Genomic DNA, 241 nt, shown 5'->3' on the forward strand with positions numbered 1-241 from the left:
ACACACACATGCACACACACGCTCATACACAGTAGCTGATCCGAACTGGATAGAGAATAGAAGGCGGTGGTGGTGGTGGCGGGAGAGGTTCACAGACCTGCATACATGTGTGCTTGTTGATGTATGACATTGATTACACTGTACGTACGTACATGGGGGAGAGTGCGTGTTATGTGCGAGCTCGAGTTTGTGCGTCTCTTGCTCATATATATTATATATGTATATATAAAGATTTAAGGAG

The sequence above is a fragment of the Priapulus caudatus genome, unplaced genomic scaffold (assembly GCF_000485595.1).
Source record: "Priapulus caudatus unplaced genomic scaffold, Priapulus_caudatus-5.0.1 Scaffold1206, whole genome shotgun sequence".
Lineage (NCBI taxonomy): Eukaryota > Metazoa > Priapulida > Priapulimorpha > Priapulimorphida > Priapulidae > Priapulus > Priapulus caudatus.